The following is a 20030-nucleotide window of genomic DNA, read 5'->3' as shown; positions in this document are numbered from 1 at the left end:
TCCAGACACTGCCTGGGGCACACAAGGTGCTCCATGCATAGCACTCCAGCCCCGCTCTGGCACAAAACTGGACAAAGGGAAAGGGCTGTAACCACCCCCTTCTTAGGTCCACCCATAGGAGGGACCTAGCAGGTAATCCAGCCTCTAAAATCAGTGTAAAGATAGGAGCTGTGTCTAGAGATTTTAGATTAATCCTGGAAGAAACTTTGATACGAACTCTTGGACCTTCGACGTTCTATATCGACTAGAAGACTGAAAACATCTCCCTTGTGGTCAAGGAGTGACCACCCTGTGCAAACAGGCACCACCGTGAACTTGCTAGTCTGCTTTGTCGACGCTCCTGCCGGATCCCGAAGACTCTGGGACACAGAAACTGGACTCTCAGACTTCTCTGACTCAGATCCACACCCACAACAAAGCTGAGACCCTTGGCGGACACGAGAGACGTGGGACCGGAAACCCTGGACATCCTGCATTTTGCTAACAGTGCAACTACCAAGGCATCCTCACAGTTGTGCATTGGGGTTTGAGAAGCCCCAGACCCGAGCGCCATTTGCACCAAAGCTCAGCCCTCCACACTCCACGAGTGCCTCGTGGGGCCTGCTCCTGATTTTCAGCTTGACGCGTCTTCCCGGTTGCTAGCCCACTGGCTAGTTAGCTCGCTGAAGACTTTTGTTTGAATTTACACTGCTGGCTTGGATGCTACAGGCTTGCTCCAGCTTCCCTCCAAAGAAGAAGCTCCCCAGACCTTGCTGGTCTGACTCTAAGCCAATCTTCACTTCCTGCGTGGATTGCGGTTACCACGGCTTGTTGGGTCCAGTCTGGGTATCGACACCGCAGTCAACTAGATCCTTCATGGGACAGCTCGAATCCATCTCCTGGTTATCGTCAACGCCTCCTGGTCCTCATGGCTGCAGAGACAAGCTTCACCTCTTTACCTGAATCAACTCGACATCGCCTCGTTCCTTCCTGGTCACTGGCTAGTGACCCAGACTCTGTCCTCTCTGCTTTCCGGTTCTTCTCATCTCCGATCCACCCTTGGATCCACCCGGACACTTTTCCTCTGGTCGCCTGCAGCACTTCTTTGCAGATCTCCATAGAAAACATCAACAAAACCCGACACGAAAAGACACCTATGCACCCGGCTTCCCTGGGTGAGGTAACTCGAGTACTCAGGTGCTCCCGTGGGTGTTGACTCTCAAAGTGTCCTAGTTTAAAGGGGTTTTACCGTAGTCCATCCGGAAGTGTCCTTAATCAGTAACTTTGTAACTTCTTCGTTCTCCATTATAAGTCAATGGTAACTCGGGACTGTGTTTAGACACTGCACGCGTCTCCCATGGGTCTCCTACTTCCTAACCTTTGGTAGTCTAGTGTAGCCCCAGCGATTCCCTAGGCCTATTCACTATTTCTGAAGTGGTTCTTATACCACTTACTTAGTATATGGTTTGTGAGTCCCCTAGGGAAGAACTGTATTTGTGCAACTTATAGTATGCTTAATGAGTAACTTGTGATGTATTTCAATCTCTGACCTCATAAAGAGTGCAGAGGGGCTGTGTTAGAAATAAATACATATATATTTCATATATACCTTGTGTGGTGTCCTTTCGTTTGGTACTCAAGGGATTATAATTGGTAAAACAGCTTGCTTTACATGCTCTCTGAAGTTTTAGCCTAAGACTGCTGGTCCATGCTACCACTAGGATAGCTTGTCTATTAGGTTGACTTTACAACCACCATCAGTAAGAGTCGTTTAGACTGGTGCAAGGTGCCCACTAGAATAGTGGACATCATATGCCAGGCTAACTTCTCACATTGGTGTGCAGTGGATGGAATAAGAGCTTTCTGTTGTTTTACCATATAATCTTGAGATATCATTTGAAAGCTCACATTAAGGTACATATAAATCAAGTTCTTATAATACTTAAGTTCTACTGAACTTAGCAGTTGTAGATAAAAGGACTTAGCACACCCTGACTACAACTCCTAGAGAGGTTCTAGTAGGAAAATATTTAGGGGCATATTTACAATAAGTGGCGCATCCCTGTATATCAGCAGTGATGCGCCACTTATTGTGTGCAATGCCTCCGCCACCATGGATGCGCCGCATTTACAATGCGGCGCACCATGGGGCAAAAACGGCACAGATGCGTCACGCATCTGTGCCGTAAAAGTGACGCATTGCTGGAGTTTCGTCGCAAGCGTGACGCAGCTCCAGCAATGCTCTGGGGGCGCTATCTTATTAATGCTGCGTCCATCCTCACGCCTGCTTCAAGCAGGCGCAGGGTTTTAACGCAGCATGGGCCCCAAAGTGACTGAGTGAAATCAGCCACTTTTAGAAGGCGTTACTGCGCCGGAACGCCCCACCCTGCGCAGGAACGCCTCCTTCTGGCGCAGGGCTTTACAACATGACGCATCTCCCAGATGCGTCACGTTGTAAATACCCCGCACCATGCCGCATCTTATGAACTGCCGCTGCGTCACAAAAGTGACGCAACAGCGGCATAAAAGACGCGCAAGGGGCTTGTAAGTCTGCCCCTTAGTGTAGGTAGGTGCACACACCACACCTCACTAGAAAATGTCCTTGACTGCAGGTCTAGTGTGCAAGAAGAGGATCCTTCTAAATATGACACATTCACTTTTCATGAGCTGAGAAGTCTGTGTATAGCCAGAAAGTTAAGACAAGGACAGAGTCCAACCTTTAACCATCTGGTAGATGTTTCAGTCGAGTATTATGTAGAAAAGGCATCAAACCCAGATCAAACAGGGGGGGCATACCTCAACAGAAGACCCCACTGATGAAATCAAGGGGGGACTGATGATGACGAAGATGAGGACCAGGTGCAAGCCAGTGAACTGAATCTGGTTAACCTAGGACTACATGGGACTGGAGAAGGAAGGATCCAGACCCCCAAGTAGGCCTAACACTGAGCACAGGAGAGGAAGGTCACTCTCCAGTGAGTCCAACCACTCTGGTGATTCAAAAGGGTCCAATGCCTCAGCTCTAAGGAGGATGACTTCCCCTGAGAGAAGATAGCACAAAGCTAGGATGAAGGAAGTAAATCTTAGCATCAAGAAAGAAAGAAAACGTTAAGTGGGTTAGAACCCACTGGTGGCAGCAATTTTCCTAGAGATAGAGAAAGGTCTCATGACCATAAAAACCTAAATAAGATTGTCCCTCCCTACAAGAGTGGGGATGACATCCACAAATGGATAACTGCTTTGGAGAGGGCCTGCAAAGTACAGCAGGTACCCCAAAGTCAGTAGGCAGCAATCTTATGGCTCTCCTTTTCGGATAAAGGCAGAGACAAGCTCCTCACAGTTAGTGATGAGGATGCTGACAACTACACTGTCCTGAAGAGTGCTCTGATAGATGGGTTTGGCTTAACCACTGAGCAGTACAGGTTGCTGTTCAGAGACACCCAGAAGACACAGACTCAAGACTGGACTCACTTTGTAGATTGTGCCACTAAGGCTCTGGAAGGCTGGTTACTGGGCAGTAGGGTCAAATACTATACAGGATTGTATAATTTGATTATGAGAGAACAAATTCTTAATAATCGTCAGAACCAGTTATTGCATAAACACCTGATTGACTCTGATCTGACCTCTCCCCAAAAATTGGGAAAGAAGGCAGACAAATGGGTCAGAACCAGGGTGAAGCATAAGGTACAGAACCAAGGTGGTGATCAGAAGAAGCAAGACCAAAAGGGTGGGGAGAAAGCAAAAGACCAGAAGTCTTCGCCAGGTCCCCAAAAAGCTTCTAATGAGGGGGGTTCTAAGAAATCCAAAAAGAAAGAAGGTCCAAAGAAACCATGGTGTAATTTTTGTAAAAGCAATACTCACTGGACCAGTGATTGCCCCAAGAAGGAGGCAGCTCCAGCCACCATTGCCCCTAAGGCAACTGTTCCCCCTAGTACAGCTAATAGTGGTGGTTCTCCACAGAAGGGTGTAGTAGTGTTAACCCTGGGAACTGAGGTGGATTCTGGCCTAGTCAGGATACCAACTCAAGCTGTTCTTGTCTGTGATGTGGACATTACAACGCATGCTTTTACATCGCATGCTTTTACAATGCGGTTTTTACAATGCATACCATTACAACGCATAGTGCTTTTAGGCGCTGGATAGTGAATTGTTTAATTTACTATTCCAACTCCAGTCCCCGTGGATAGTAGGGAAGGTGTTGGATAGTACATTAAACCTATTCCCTATCCTAGAGCGCCCCCAAGCACAATGCGTTGTAATGGTTTGCGTTGTAAAAGTTGCGTCGTAAAGGCACTGCGTGGTAAAAATTGCGTTGTAAAGGTTGTTCACCGGACATGGCTATGTCCTCTACTGTGAGCCCCAGTACAAGTACAGACAGACTCCTTTGATTAATAACAAAGTGGCTCAAGCCTACAGGGACACATGTTCCAGTGTCACCATGGTGACGCCCAACTTTGTGGACCCTGGACAGATAATACTAGGTGACAATTACCTAGTGACCAATGCAAGCAATGTCACTACCACCCATAGTATGGCAATAGTTAATTTATCCTGGGGAGGGGTAACTGGCCTGAAAAGAGTTGTTGTTAGTTCAGACCTCCCTGTAGAATGTCTGCTTGGCAATGATCTGGAATCTTCAGTCTGGTCTGAAGTGGAGTATAGGACCCATGCAGAGATGTTAGGTATATCAGCACATGTCCTTGCTGTGACCAGGTCGCAGACCAAAAAGTGCAAAACTGAACAGGCCCTGGATCCTGAAATGATGGACCAGTTGGCTACCAAGAGAAAGAGCAGTAGGGTTAAGGCAGTGCCTCCCCCCTTTCCTCAGAATGATGATCAGCCTTCCAAGGAAGCTGACTGTGAGACCCAAGAAGAAACTGTCCTAGAAGAGCTAGAGCCTGACCAGGTTGAGTTACTTGGGACAGGGGGACCCTTAAGGGCAGATCTGAGGCAGGCGCCCCTCTCTTGAACCCCTCGGACAGCAAGCTGCTGCTGAGGCTTCTGGGAATGCTACAGGTACCCATAGAGTGTATTGTGATGAAGGGCTCCTGTATTCAGAGGCTAGAGACCCCAAGCCTGGTGCTTCCAGGAGGTTGGTCATACCTTTGGCATTCAGGGGCTTCCTTCTTACCTTAGCCCATGATATTCCCCTTGCAGGACATCTTGGTCAGAACAAGACTTGGGACAGGCTTGTCCCTCACTTTCACTGGCCCCACATGTCAGAAGATAGCAAGGAGTTTTGTCGCTCCTGTGTCACCTGCCAAGCCAGTGGCAAATCAGGTGGCACCACAAAGGCCCCCTAATACCATTACCTGTGGTGGGGGTTCCCTTTGAAAGAGTTGGGATAGACATTGTTGGACCAATGGATCCCCATACAGCATCTGGGCACAGGTTTATTCTGGTGGTAGTGGATCATGCCACCAGATACCCAGAAGCTATTCCTCTAAGGACCACAACAGCACCTGTTGTGGCACAGCACCTGTTGTGGCAGGCGCCCTCCTGGGAGTTTTCTCAAGAGTGGGTTTTCCGAAGGAGGTTGTCGCAGACAGAATTGCAAACTTCATGTCTGGATATTTGACTGATATGTGGAAGGAGTGTGGAGTGAACTACAAGTGCATCACAGTGCAATGGTCTGGTGGAGAGATTTAACAAGACCTTAAAGGGATGATAAAAGGGTTACCTGAAAAGCTTAGGTGAAGATGGGACATCCTTCTTGTCTATTTTCTGGTGCCTTGGTGCATCACCCATTCTTCCAGGGCGTGTTGTAATCGTAGATCCTGAGTCCTATCTCTATTACGATTGCTGCCGGATTGCCGTGGACGCCACAGGAGCTCAGGAGCTCGTTCTCGCTGCTGTTACCGTTGCGGAGAGAACGAATTATACCCTCCGCCTTTGAGTCTCACGAGTTGGGGGGGCAGGAGAGGAGAATCAATTATACCCCCCCCCCTCGCAAGCTCCGCCGGGGACAGGAATTCGGAGGTCGGACCCGGAGGTCGGGTCGCGGGTGGGGCAGGGACAGACCTGCAAAACAGCTGAAGCGATTCGGCGATATCCCGGAGATGGGAAGAAGAAAGTGAAGATGGGAGGCACCGAGGACAGCACTCGAAGGGGCACCCCAGTCAAAGTGCACCCAAGTGAGCACACAGTACGGCTCGGCTGGCCCCCCGGTTGGCTCCTCCCCCTACGCTCCTGGCTACTGGCTACTACTCGCTACTGTGTTTCGGTGTTAATGAGCAAGGAGAGCCCCAGTGAGTCGTAGCGAGCCCCTGTGAGCAGCAGCGGAGCAGCAGCCAACGGCAAGCGGAACCCGCGGAACCAGAGGCAGTGGCGGTGGGTGACCAGGAGCTGACAGGAGCTGACAGGAGCCGCGAGCCGCCACCAGGACGGGGTGAGTTGGAGGGGTGACGGCAGCTGGCAGTCGAGGGTGGTAGTTAGAACGGGCGAGTGACTGCACCTGTACCTGTACCAGCCCCCGCAGCAGCCCTTCCCCCGCCCCCGCCCAGCACCTACATCGTCTCCCTCATACAAGCACCTGAAATAGCCGAAGCCGGGCACCCCCGTCAAGAGCCAGAGCTAGAGTGCCTGTGCGTCCCTTGAGAGTTGAGAACGGAACGGGTTTGTGTCGCGCAGGCAGGAGCCGTCCCTCCAAAAGATCTCCGGGCAGCCAAGCCTGGTAGTGGCTGAGACCTCCCAAGGAAGCCATCGGAACACGAACAGGAACGCAGGGGCGCCGACACTGCTGCCAGCTCCTGGACCCCCCCAGGAGTGTTCTTTCGCTCAAGAAACCCAGGAATCGATCTAACCAAACACGGCAGGAACCTGCTACTAATTTAATTAAAACGTGCTCAAATAAAGAAACTAAATACACAGAAAAACATCAATTATCACTAAAGCAGCAGGAGGAAAATCACCACAAACCAGCGGTTGCCCCGAGGGTCCCGTCCTTTTTTCGACTAAGCGAGTAAGTGAGGCCGTGATTCAGCCTCACTTACAAGTATACAAGTATACAAGCTCCAGAAATCGAAAAGCCCACGCAGGGCCACTTGCAACGGCAGGACTGGAACCCACAAACTGAGAGTCAAGAAAAAAAAACTCCCATTTATTCACCTGGCCAGATCTCGGAGTAGGTTCATAAAAAGAATGCAAGGCCCTAACCTTGGATATGAGATCGGGGAAAATGCGCCAACCTGTAGAAACTAAAAAAACGCACAAAAAAAAGTTAAGGAAGTCTATAGTGGGCGCCAAACCGCCATTGGAAATGGGGTCAAGTTCAAACTCTAGGGAGAGGTTGGTTTCAGCCCCAACCCCGGAACAAACATCGGACTCCAGACAGAAAACCGGTCTCTTAAATTTTTTTTATCTAAAGGATCCAATGGCGTCGATTTATGCATCCACAGCTGAGGCTTGCAAATTGCCAAGCCCTATTGCTCCTCAGAATGCTCTCTCCTTACAGAAATCGATAGACGACTAACCAGGGCCACCCCCCCCATAGTGCGGCTGGTTCCTGCACCACAGGGCAAACAGGTGTTAGTAACCGCCCAAGTGCATCATTCCAACACCGCTGTCTCCACAAATGGAAACATAGGAGTCATAAAAGTCCCGATAGACAAGCCCCTCCCAAAAGATGACCGAGTGATCGAGAACAAAAGCATCACAATCACGGAGTTGGTAGAAGCGAATGACCACACAAAGGCTATTAAGGGCTGCAAGGAGGGAATCGCAGGACAAAGTAACTTATCCAACTCGCTTTGTCAAGAAGGTGATCCATGGCTAAAATCTCTTTTTCTACCAAACGATTCTCAACTGGAGGACCTCACTGGGAGAATAACTAAGTACATTGACTCTCAGGGGAGGGAACCACGTACAGAACATGGCTTCGTGGATCGCCACTCGAGTGCTGGTATGCTGGTCTTAACCCCCCTTGTTGTTATGCGGCAAAAAGTGACCAAGGAAAAACTTCCACAAAGTTACAACTTGGGCCTCAAAAGACCTGGTTGAAAAGATATATTCCGCAAGACCCCAGTTTGAATGATGGGGCATTTCCATTATACGACATAAGCGTCCAAGGTATCCCTATCCTTTACAAAACAGAACGTGCTACCAAAAAAAGGGAAACGGAAATATCGGACATCAAATCACCTGTCTGCGAGGTGCTCGGGCCTCCTCGCCAGCCAACTGCGAGGATTAGGCCCCCCCCCGGTTGATATCCAGCAAGTAACTGGCTATTACGATGCGGGCAAAACGGACTGGTTCTGAGTAACAAATCTACCTAACCCTGATCCAAATCTCTCCATGGTAATGCACAACAAGAAGCTTCCACAAAATGGAAAAAAGTCTACAAGAGTGTCATTTTGCTCATGGAATGTGCATGGATTCCAAGAAATGGTGCACGACTACGCAACGCAAACTTTTTTTAATCAACAAGACGTAATTTTGATCCAGGAATCTTGGAAATTAACACCAACCTCAATTTCAGGTTTTAAAGAACTCCATATATTTGCAGAACGCCTCTCAACTTTTTGGGCATCCACGTGGTGGATTATCAACTTATATAGCCCAAAAATATAATTGGTTATCAGAAGAGCTGGACGTGGGTTTAAACTGGGTCCAAGTGACCAGAATCACTGAAACCTCGTTATCCGGGCCTCAATTGTGGCAACTTTTAATTTTCAATGTCTATATTCATCCAGACAGAAAGTCACAAAAAGAAAAATATGCAAGCCTACTAGCATTGATTAAATTAATGCAAAGAACATATTCACATTGTCCCCTGTTCATCTCCAGGGACTTCAACAGCGCCTTTTTGGGGAAAAATATGGACAAGGCGAAGAAGAAAGCAAATAGCTGCGGAAAATCTTTTTTAGCCAGCTTAAAAGATTTAGGACTGTCAATCCTGAATGGCAATACAAAGGGGGACAGGTCGGCAGGTGCTACTTACCTGAGTGGCAGGGTTCAGTCAATTATTGAGTACACTATTGTAAGCGGCGAGCTAATTCCCTGCATTGATTCATTCAAAATAGAACAACGAGTAGAAAGCGATCACTTCCCCCAAATAACAAGCCTGAACATCGCTCCCACGTTGGCGCCAAGAATGATTTCTCTTCTACACCACGCTTCAAAGTTTAACCTAAAAAAATTAAAATGGCGCGGAGAAGGGTTGGGCAGGATTGAGGCTACAGTGAAAGCCCAGATGGCCAACCTAGGGACCCAAAAAGATGAGGAGCGTGTACCCAACTGGGAGCAAATGATACTGGTATTACAGCAAAAGTTCCCAGCAAGGGCCAGGAATCAGAGTAACACTCACTGTAAGAAGGAGCCCTGGTTTAATATGGAACTAAGATCAAAAAAAGAAAAGTCGCCAAGGAGGTACGAGCTCTTGCCAGCCAAAAAATACCAGGGTCAGTGATAAACAAATCCAACTTAAAGGAAGCTAGGAGCATTTACAGAAAGGTCGTGAGGGCTGCAAAATTTTCGTATAAAGAAACAATCTGGAACAAACTTTTAATTGCGGGCAAATACCCTAACAGCCGTGACTTCTGGGGAATTATAAACGATCTGAACCAAAGAGTAAAACTCCAACAGGAAGCTGGGGTTGGAGCAGATACTTGGATCCGTTATGTGCAATCCTTATATAGAGATATAGATCAAGGTCACGCGAAAGGTTTCCGGGCAATACATGACAACGAGTATAAATCAAAAGGAGTAAAGAACAAAGAAAATAAAGGTCTCGAGCTTGAGAAAGACTCAAAGGGGGCAATTGAAGCAGTCGATTTAATCACAAAAAATAATCTAAGAACGATCATCTCGAGACTGAAGTCAGAAGGAGCTGCAGGTCCGAATGGGCTGCCAAATGCGATCTTTAAGCATGACCCGGACTTGTGGCTAGAGACTCTAACCCTTTTAGTTAACCATATATATAATCAAGCTGAGGTTCCCGCTTCCTGGAAAGGCAACATTATACATCCGATTTTCAAGCATGGAGATCATCGTAACCCCACAAACTATAGGCTGATATCATTAATTGATGTGGAGGCCAAGCTCTACGCCTCTTGTATCCTACTTGAGCTACAAACCTGGATAGGAGAAACAAAGATAATTCCCAAGTACCAAACAGGTTTCAGGCAAGGAATGGGAACAATAACAAACTTAACTTGTCTGTCACTACTAATGGACATTGCAGTAGCCAAGGGAGCTCGGCTGTATGCTTGTTTTATCGATATCAAGTCTGCTTTTGAGCGGGTGAATAGAGAGCGCTTGTGGGGTAAACTAAAGAGTTGGGGCCTGCCAAACCAACTTTTACAAGCCATAAAATCCCTACATCAGAACACCTGGGCAAGAGTGAAACTGGGTAATGGAGGTAGTACAACCAGGAGTATTCCAACTTATCAAGGACTAAAACAGGGTTGTGTATTAGCCCCTACTCTGTTTAACCTTTTCCTCTCTGATCTCTCAAGCATGCTAGAACTGGCAGAAAGTCACCCTCCATCTTTGGCCAACAACCCAATACACTTTTTCCAATACGCAGACAATATAGTACTGCTGAGCAAAACACCCATTGGCTTACAAAGAGCCATAAATAAACTAACATCTTACCTGGAACAGGAAGGGCTGGAATTAAACAAAAACAAAACAAAAGTGGTCCGTCTAATAGACTCGCAAAAACTAAAGTATAAATGGACAGCAAACGGGGTAACCGTGGAAGAACAAGGGTCATACAAGTACCTGGGAATAATAATATCAAAAGGATTAAAGCATAAGGAGCACAAAGCAGCAATACAAGCAAAAGCCCAATCTCTAATCTTTGCATATCGATCATTAAAAGGAAAAATGGACTGCCCAAATCACAAACATCTATTAAAAGTAATGGCAGCCCAAATCATGCCCACCTTATCCTATGGTCTAGTTACCTGGTGTGGTAAGGAGGCCAATTTCTTAAACGACCTACAGGTTAAAATCTATAAAGCGGTCTTTAATCTCCCAAAATCCGCTTCAGTATCCCAAGTCAGGCTGGAGTTCGGACTGCAAAATCAGTATTTCCGGAGCATGAGCGGCTTCGTGAAACTATGTTATAAACTTCGTGCCGCAGACCCAAACACAATGGACTGGCTGAGTTGGGAAGAAATTAAACAATGGGGGGAGACCAAAACCGTGAACAAATGGGGGAAGTATTTGAAATGCTGCGTGGAAAAACTGGACCTGGAACTAGCCTGGAAATCAGGGACTGACAAATCAACCCTAAGCAGACTAGCTAATGCGGCAGCAAAAAGGGAATCCTTTTTGGAGGATAAACAATCTCTTGCAAATCGTCGGCACGGTTGGACCATCATTAACTCTTTTACCTCATTAAAACCTCTGCCATATCTTACATCCCACTTCAGCGGTCACTTAAAAAAAGCTTTCACAGATTATAGGATGGGCATGCACGTCTCGAAGGACTTATTACCCTCTTGGAAACACTCACACCAGACGGAGCAATGTCGCCTCTGCGGGTACAAAACCGAAACTTTAGCCCATCTTTTCTGTGTATGCCCGGCACTGATACAACAGAGACGACGTTATTTGAAATCCATTTTGAATGAGCTGAATATTCGATCATGCAGGCACGCAGTTACAAGTTGGTTGGGAGGAGCATCCATTATCTTGGCATGCCGTGGAGTCAAATTTCTGGATGAGGCGAGAAAATGCTTAGGACAAGCTGAGCAGGGGGAACATCATGGCGGAGGGCTAAACTGAGACTAGAACTAAAGATCTGAGATAGACTGTGGAGCGTCCGAGGAAGTTTTTACTTCCCTTCTCCTTTTTAAACTGTATCATTTTAACTTTAGATCTCGAGAAGCAATAACTCAGGAAAATTTAATTATCTTTGCATTTTATCTTATCATGTGAATTTGTAATAATTTTTATTAATTATGCAATAAATCTTTTTGACTTTGACTTTGGGACATCCTTCTGCTCTGCCTTTTGTTTGCTTACAGAGAGGTCCCACAGAAGGGGGCTGGCTACAGCCCTTTTGAACTTCTGTTTGGGCACCGTGTAAGAGGACCCCTTTGTCTGATTAAGGAGGGATGGGAGTTACCTCTCAAAGTTCCAAAGCAAGACATAGTGGATTATGTACTTGGTTCCAGGATGGCTGAGTATATGAAAAAGGCATCTGAAAACCTTGAGGCTAGCTAGGAACTCCAAAAAGCCTGGCATGACCAAAAGGCTATGCTGACTGTTTACCAGCCAGGGCAGAAAGTGTGGGTGTTGGAGCCAGTGGCCCCAGCAGCTCTCCAAGACAAATGGTCTGGACCCCACACTGTTGTTGATCAGAAGGGAGAGGTAACCTATCTGGTTGATATTGGAACTCCCAGAAGCCCCCACAGGGTGCTTCATGTCAACAGGTTGAAACCATATGTTGACAGGATAGACATGGGCTTGCTCATGGCTACAGATGAGGGGCAGGAGGAGGAGAGTGACCCTCTCCCAGACCTGCTCTCTCAGAACCCTGATGATGGCTCAGTTGATGGTGTAGCCTTGGCAGACAGCCTCACTGACCAACAGCAGAAGGACTGCAGGCAAGTCCTGCACGCCTACAGACATATGTTTTCACTGACTCCGTCAGACAAACTGGTGCACCCATGAGGTGGACACTGGTAACAGTCTCCCGTGAAGAGTAAAATCTACAGGCAACCTGAATATGTCAGGGACTGTATCAGGACAGAGATCCAAAAGTTGTTGGAGTTGGGAGTCATTGAGCCCTCAGAGAGCCCTTGGGTCAGTTCTGTAGTCCTAGTGCCTAAACCTCACACCCAAGATGGTAAAAAGGGAGAGATCAGTCAATCATTCAATCAATTATAACACTTGTATAGCGCACTACTCACCCGGAAGCGTCTCAAGGCGCTTGGGGGAAGGGGTTTGCTACTGCTCGAACAGCCAGGTCCTGAGTTGTCTCCAGAAGGCGAGATGGTCCTGGGTCAGCCGAAGGTGGATGGGGAGGGAGTTCCATGTCTTGGCCGCCAGGTAGGAGAAGGATCTTCCTCCGGCGGTGGCTCTTCGGATGCGTGGTACGGCGGCGAGGGCGAGGCTGGTGGACCTTAGCTGGTGGGTGGGCGTGTAGAAGGTCAGGCGGTCGTTGAGGTACTTGGGGCCCAGGTCGTGGAGAGACTTGTGTGCGTGGGTGAGGAGCCGGAACGTGATCCTCTTGGTGACGGGGAGCCAGTGCAGGTCTTTCAGGTGGCCGGAGATGTGGCTGCGTCGGGGATGTCCAGGATGCGTCGGGCGGAGGCGTTCTGGATGCGTTGGAGTTTTTTCTGTAGCTTGGCTGTGGTTCCGGTGTAGAGGGTGTTTCCGTAGTCCAGTCGGCTGGTGACGAGTGCTTGGGTGACCGTCTTCCAGGTTTCGGTCGGGATTCATCTTAAGATCTTTCGGAGCATACGCAGGGTGTTGAAGCACGAAGAGGAGACGGCGTTGACTTGTCTGGTCATCGAGAGGGAAGAGTCCAGGATGAAGCCCAGGTTGCGTGCGTGGTCGGTTGGCTTGGGTGCGGTGCCCAGTGCGGGGGGCCACAAGAGTCGTCCCAGGCGGAGGGCGATGGTCCCAGGATGAGTACTTCCGTCTTGTCTGAGTTCAGTTTCAGGCGGCTGTTCTTCATCCACTCGGCGACGTCTTTCATCCCTTCGTGTAGGCAGGTTCTGGCGGTGTCGGGGTCTGTGGTGAGGGAGAGGATCAGCTGGGTGTCGTCGGTATAGGAGATGATGTTGAGGTTGTGTTGGCGTGCGATGGCTGCAAGAGGTCTCATGTAGACGTTGAAGAGGGTGGGGCTTGTGGTTCTGAAAATTCTGGACTCGTGTAAAAAAAATACTTTGTCGTAGTACGACGATTTTGGTATCAAAAGACAGAGAATGGCTAGTACACTATGTACATGCATTTTCGTCATATTCGAGTAACGATTTCACCTCGAAATCGTAGTTCTCGTCCTGAACCCTCGGCTTCCATTTTGTGTACGGCAGCCATTTTGTGAGTTGCCCTCACATAGGCTTATAACTACAGCCAAATTCGATTCCAAAGGACACGTACACCTTAATTGACTTCTCTGCGACCTGGGCAAGCTAGAACCATTGCCCCAGGCCGAACCTGCCCAGCCAGTTCCTTTCCCAGTGGCCGAGCGAGATAGCATCAAGGCACAGCCTACCATAAACCTTTTCATCGCACACACACCCTGCCTAATCTTGCTCACACCTGTCCCTGTTTCTTTCTCTACGACTTGCTTTACGAGGAGGAGGTGCCCGTTTTTATTGGGGGTCCACCGATATCTGTTGAAAATGTTGGGCCTTGCCGGGTAATTTGTTGTGGGCTGGACGAACTGAAATGTGGGCTTGTCATCATGACTCTGCTTTTCCTTTGTAGTGAAAACATGTGAATGATCTACCGAAATGTGAAGAATGTTTGCCTAAAGCTTAATATTTTGTATAAAAAGAGAAGCCTGGCTGTTGGACCCGGGCCTTAGGGCAGGTTCACCCCTAAACTTTTTGCCTTATGTGTGACCCTGTGTCAGTGATTTTTGGGTCTCTGCGCACTTTCCCCTGAGTCCCAGAGTGAAAGTGCGTGCGTGTAGCATGGCTGGCCTGCCCTCCCATAGGAATGCATGGGGAATGTGTGTGTCCCTAGTAGTTCCTGATGCGTGGGGAGTGCAGGCTCGAGTTTAGTATGTCTGAACTCGTGAGAGTGAATGCTGCAAGATGGTGTCTGCGGCATGTGTGTGTCTAGTTGGGAAGTGCTACTTCTGGACATTGAGATATGTGTGCATGTGCTGTGATTGGCTGGAGCTGGCTGGCATGCCAGGCTCCAGGAAGTCTAGATGGGTTTGCCCAGTGGTGAGTGGGAGATTAGCATGAGTGATGTGTGGGAGGAGTGTACCTGTGTCCTGGATGGGCTGGGTTTTCCCCACACAATGCTGGCTCCGCCCCCCTGTGGTGTGTCTAACGACCCTAGCCTCCCCAGTGAAAGAAATGGGTGGTTGGGCCATCAAGAGTGCTCCAAAGCCAGCTGAAACTGGTTTTCCCCCCACCCTGCACCTTAGACAAAGGGATTTTACAGTATAAAGAAGGGGCTGTGTCCCCATGAAAATGTTCTGCTTTTGGATCCTGCCAGAGGGGGCTGTTGCTGCTGCTGGGGCCAGGAGGACCGCCACTTGGGCTGTCTCCCTGCCTGGAGACCCAGTGTGCTGGCTCTGGCCCAGCCTTGCCCCCCCTGCCTGCCTCCTGCCCCTGCTGGAGCTTGTGCTGTGCCTACAGCACTGAGAGCGCTGCTCTCTGCCCTTCAGCGCTGGGGAGCGCTGAGATTCATTGCCTAGCGCTTGAGAGCGCTTTATTTGGCCCACAGCGCTGTGAGCGCTGGATATTTTCCCCTGGCGCTTGGGAGCGCCTTTCTCTCGCTGCTAGCGCTTCGAGCGCTGTGAATTTGCTCATCGCGCTGCTCTCCTGTCCGTGGCGCTTGAGAGCGCTTCATTGTGCCCGTTTTGAGGATTTCCTTGGAGGCCGGTGCCTACCCGGCATTGCCCGTGTCAGTGATTTATTGGATTCACGAGGGAGCCCACTCCTCGGATCCTGGGAAGCCGCCTGCCTGCCTAAGAAGCGAGCCGCCGTGCTGCCCGCGGCGACCCGGAAGTGGTAAGAGGCCCGGCCAATCCCAGCGCGGCCCAGGAAAGGCCGACCGGAAGTCCCGCCTCCTCAGCCGAGCCGGGAAGGGAGAAGCTGCCGGCCGGGTCCCCGAGGCTCCCCGAGTGGAGAGGAGAGCCCCGGGACGAGGGGAAAGGAGCCCCGCCGCGGGAGGAGCCGCCCTGCAGCCCAGACAGCCGGTGAGTGACTGCTCAGGGAGAGGGGGGCGTCGGGGCACATTGACGGTGCCCGCCCCTCCCCTCCAGTGCGAGGCTCACGGCGCCACATTTGTCAGAGCCACGAGAGGCTCTTGAGGGCATTTCGGGGTCTAGAGTCCTGAGGGGCTCGAGGTGCCAGTTGTTTTCGAGTCCCCAGAGGGGGGACTCCAACGAAGGGGGCACCATTGTTCTAGGCCCTGTGTGGAGGCTCCTGGGGGCCATTTTTGTGTTGAGCCCGGAGAAGCTCTGGAGACGGCGCATTTTGTGTTGAGCCCTGAGAGGCTCGAGGCACCCCCAGTGTTTCGAGGGTCCCCCGTGAGGCCCCCCCCCTGCCCAGTGAGGCAGAGCCCATTTTGTTCTTGGAGCCCAGAGAGGCTCTGGTGCCCATATTCGTTTTGAGAGCCCTGAGAGGCTCCGCAGTGCCACAGTGGTGGTTCTTGAGCCCAGAGAGGCTCCAACGTTGCCCTAACCTTCCCTGCACCAGTTGCCCAGCACTTTGTGGGCAACTGCTACGTTTAGGCCCTGACATTGGGACACAGGTGGTGACTGATCTAAGTTTTGCGCAAGGTTATTGCTACACCTCTGAATGTGTTTTGTCTTTACACCCCTACAGGTATTGTGATATGTAGGTGGTTGTTTTCTCCCTAGTACAGGTGGTGCTAGTGAGGTCCTGTTGCCAGTGATTACTGGTTGTATGCTCTACTTTTATATTGTGTGCTACACTGATTTTACTTTCTAGAGTGCTATTTCTGAAAGTATTATTTCTAAAAGTGCTGATACCCCTGACAGTGGTCCAAGTGGCCCTGCCCTGTGCCATATCCCTTGTAAATTCCGCCCGTGCCTGTTGGCACAGTGTAACAAGATGTGTGTTTTATCTGATGTATATTTATGAGAATACAAAGGCTATTTTTATATACCCTGGTGTGGAGTTTTCCTTTGTGGTGGGCCTTTGGTTGTTGTTGCTGGTGTGCGTGCGCAAATACTTAGCCTACATCGCCTCCAAGTTTAGCCTTGCTGCTCGCGCCACGTTACCTAGAGGGTGAGTAGGGGTTATCTTGGCGTGTAACTCCCTTGCCCTGACTTGGGTGTGGTAGTGACTTTGGCGAAAGCCCTGGCCAGCCGGGGATCCCATTTCCAACACTGGCTTTGTAAGATTGAGCAGTCTCCTGAGAATATACACGTGTTGTACTTCTAGGACGCCTGTTACTTGGTTGCATCCAATAAATTCGATCTTTGACTTCACCTAGAAGACTCAGAGTTTCTGTGTCCGAATCAGGTAGAACTCATGAAGTCTTAGGGTGTACCCTGACACCGCTGGGTTCCGAAAAACCCAGTACTTCAGCTGGCACCCAACGTTGGGCGATTCCAACGGTACCGGTCCAAGCCAGAGGTTCGTGAGGAGCTTCATGTGAAAATTCTGGAGGAAGGCCGCCACTTCATCGACCCCTGCATGTCGACGTGGTCCGAAAGTCTTTGCTGCGAGGTTCCCCGCTTCCCGGCGGCTACGAAGGACTGCTGCCCTGGCTATCGCCCTGCTTTGGACCCTTGACGATTGGTAGAGCGAAACAAGTCTTCTGGTGACGTCATCGATACCTCAGTTAAGTATAAGTGGAGCGTCTCCCAGTCCTTAGTTGGTTCTTAGTTTTGGGTATCCCTTCGGGATCTTTGATTTGAAACTTGCAAGTACCAAAGCCGAAGGACTCGTGTATTCACAAGAATATCGTAATCGATAATCCTTTGAAGTTTGAAGCTAGACTAGAGAGCGAAGATGCCTGGTCTTAGCAGACTTGGAAATTTGTTTTGTCTTGGTTGTAATAATAGGGATTCCCGATTGGAGGACTCGTGTCCGGTTCCTCCGATTGGAACTCTGACGTATGAGCTGTATGTGAAACATGGCGTAGGCCCCATCACATATGATGAAGTATGGATCAAATACACCAGGAACGATGGTGTTTTAAAATGGCCCCAATATGGTAGCTTTGACACGGAAGTCTTAGATAACCTCGAAGTTAAACTCTTCAAGAAGAAAGCCCGGCCGGCGATGTTTGACTCTTTCCGCCTATGGCGTAAGGAAGCCAAACAGAAGGAAATTAAATTAGCGAAGAAAAATAAGAGAGAAAGGGGTATTTCGATAATGCAAGCTGCTTTGCAGTTTAAAGATAATGAAGAAGAACAGATGAGTGAGCAGTTGCACAGGCAACGTAAAATGGTAATCGATAAATGCTATCCAGTTTTGCCGCCTCTTCAGCAAGATGCAGCAAAAGAGCTTGAAAAAGATCCCCTAATGTCGCATTTGTTAAGTTCGCCACCCCCTTATGCGCAGAATGCTACGGTACCTCCGCAACCTTTAGCTGCGCAACCTGTGGTTGCATTGCCTCCTGCTCCTCCACAGCACCCACCAGCTGTTCTTCAGCTGGCTTCTGCTCCTCCGGTGCAGCCTCCTCAAGGGCCACCGGCTTTGACATCTGCTCTGCCTTTTCTTCCTACAACTTTGACTACTATATCGACTACCACTCCTGGTACTCCTCCTGACACTGCCTCTGTATCTGCCTTGCCTCATCCTGCTTTTCCGCTTGTCTTTTCATCGACTTCTCCTTCTGTTTGTCAAAGAGTGGCTAGTACTGTCACTAGTCTTCTGTATCCTCTCTTTGGAGCAACAAGTGCAACCCCTGTCTCTGACCGTAAGCAGTTGCGTAGTCAACTGCCTGATTCTAGGGAGAAGGAAACGTTGAATTATTTGGCACATAGATGGGTGACCGACCCGACAAAATATGGTCTAGGATCTGTTATGGATGTCTTCCATCAGTGGGAAGAACCGAAGCAGAGATACGTTTTTGAGAATATGTGTACTTTCCTTTCTGAGGATTTAGAGGAAAATGATATAGAGCCCAATCCGTCAGAGATGTGCCGTATACGGTTCGTGTTCGGGAAAGGCGCAATTGTGGGTTTAGATGTTGAGAAAGCAGTTGCGACGTTGTTGTCACTTAGGACTGAAGGTGTTTCTAAGTCGTTGTTTGAGTCTGATTCCTCTGTTAAGAAGAAGGGAAGACAATATCCCATGAGAGAAGTTCCTCCGGTATGGAAGGAAGCAATGCAGGCTGATGCCGCTCTACATATTGATGCTGTACCAGCTCATTTTCAGCGTGTGTGGGTACATGTTCCATGGAAGCGAGCTGAGGTCTTGGCCCTTAAACAGACATTGCCTGATCCCCGTAAGAATCCTGCAGGGTATTACAAGGAATTGTCACAGACTGCAGGTTCATGTATCATGAATTTAGCCGATATACACATGTTGTTTGGGAATGTTGTTCCACAGCCTTTATGGGGAAAGATTTGTCATGCAGACCATGATCAGGAGTTAGGTGACTCATGGGCTAATATTACTGCTGCAGATGCCCGACAAGTTGGTGGTGCTAAACCTGAGCCTTTAGTAGCAGACCTCCCTGGTAGGATTATTAATTACATTAAAACTTTAATGCCTGCGATGCGTGTGAATTGGGATAAGTTGTCTGCGTGTAAGCAGAAGAAAGATGAAACGGTGTCTGATTTCTTCACCAGGTTTGAAGAGACGTTTGTCGACCACAGCGGTCAAGATATGAGCACAGAAGGTGGTCAGCGATTGTTCGTCGATACATTTGTGCACATTCTGTTACCAGAGTTGTGTAAGAAGTTGTAGGATTCAGAGAGTTCTTGGGCAGATTCCTCTTCAGCACAGATATTGGCTACTGCACAGTACTATGAAAATAAGGACAAAGACGAGAAAGATAGAGCAGAGAAGAAAACTAAAGAGTTAAAAACTAAGGTTCTGTTACAGCAAGCGTATCCACCACGTGGTGGTGGTGGCCAGAATAATGGTGGTCAGAGTAACTATCAGAATAATTATCAGCAACCTCAACAGTTTCAAAGACAAAGAGTCGAGTATACCCAGCCACGTGTTCCTGTAGGTCCCAACCAGTGTTCGTATTGCAAGGAAGATGGTCATTTTAAGTATAATTGCCCTGTTTTGTTACAGCGCGCGAATGGTGTTTCAGGTGCACGAGGTCGAGGTGTTCAGCAAGCGCCTAGAGGTAGAGGACGTGGAAATGTCCCCCATAACGCACATTCCCTTCCGCCTCAAAATTCTATGAATAGTTTTGATCAGCAGAATAACGCGTCTGGTAGGACGGCTCAGTACTATGCTGATGATTACTAT

This window comes from Lissotriton helveticus, chromosome 12, assembly GCF_964261635.1.
Source record: "Lissotriton helveticus chromosome 12, aLisHel1.1, whole genome shotgun sequence".
In the NCBI taxonomy this organism is placed as follows: Eukaryota; Metazoa; Chordata; class Amphibia; order Caudata; family Salamandridae; genus Lissotriton; species Lissotriton helveticus.
The sequence above is the reverse complement of the archived record's forward strand: the minus strand, read 5'-3'. Positions refer to the sequence as shown.